Consider the following 1,315-nt stretch of genomic DNA (forward strand, 5'->3'; position numbering starts at 1 on the left):
TTTCTTAAGGATAAATTGGTGACACCAGCCTAAGCTAATCAAGTAAGTGACCTTACAATCGACATGGTTATATTTGATGTTGACATGTGCCCCATGGTTCTGCACGTGTTATATATACAATCGACATGGTTATATTCGATATCCTTATGATATTTTATAATATGTGAATTGTATGATAATACTTACGGTACGATGTGTTCAATGATATGTTTGAGATAGGATACGAGAAGGATGCACAAAACGTGATGTAACGATAGGAGTAAGATATGTTCATGAAACGTTAAGGTTAGATTACGTACCGAAGTGCTATGAATATGAGAGATTGATAAAAGAATCCGGTTAGGTTATGAGTATAAAGGGATAGGATTGTGATAGATTGATAGAACGTGAGCGTTTGGATACATTTCTGTGACGATATGACTAAGGTACGTTCATGTAACGATATGATTGTGATAGATATAAGAACGTTAAGGCTATGATAAATTAGGGAACAATATGACCACGAAGTGTTTATGATATGATATGATTATGATACGACATGTGAATGACGGATATATATCTGTTGTCATATGATATGAAAATGATATGAATATGTTATGGTACGAGATATGTGATAAATTGACATGTTTAGGATATGATATATTGTGATGTAATATGTTATGGTATGATATGTATATGATAAATGTTATGTTAAAAGCATGGAACATTATGTTATGTCTCCTAAATTGTGTGTAAACAACATGATATGAATAACATGAAGTCACGATAAATGGCATGAAATATAATCCCGTCAGAATTATGTATGAAATGAGAACTAAAAAAGGAGAAATGATATGTGAAATGATATGAAAGACGATATGATATGTACAGAACGCTAGCAGAGTTGTATTAAATGATAATAAAAATGGAAAAATATTGGGACCTCATGCACTATGTGTGCTCATGCATTGGGGGGATACCCCTATTTCATCACGAGGGTACGGACGGGTACACCACTAGGAAGGTGAATTTATATAATGCTGCTGTGATGGTTACTAATTCTAATGGGTGTCAGCATAAGGAGAGCTACTAGAGTAGGCTCGCTCGACAAGAAAAGGGGTCCAGCGGTGTATGAACTGTATGGTGAGCTCATACTCGCACATATGGGCTATGTGTAGAATATATGGTACACATCCAAACTGTCCATTAGGACAGTGCCATAGGAAAAAAGACGGATATGATAGGTCCCATCATTACATTCGCATGTTCTTGCATTTAACCCTAGATAGTGGGGTCATTTACTTAGTATTTCTTGAAATACTCCAGCCATATGTTA

The sequence above is a fragment of the Cucurbita moschata genome, unplaced genomic scaffold, assembly GCF_002738365.1.
Source record: "Cucurbita moschata cultivar Rifu unplaced genomic scaffold, Cmos_1.0 Cmo_Scf00042, whole genome shotgun sequence".
NCBI classification, from domain to species: Eukaryota; Viridiplantae; Streptophyta; class Magnoliopsida; order Cucurbitales; family Cucurbitaceae; genus Cucurbita; species Cucurbita moschata.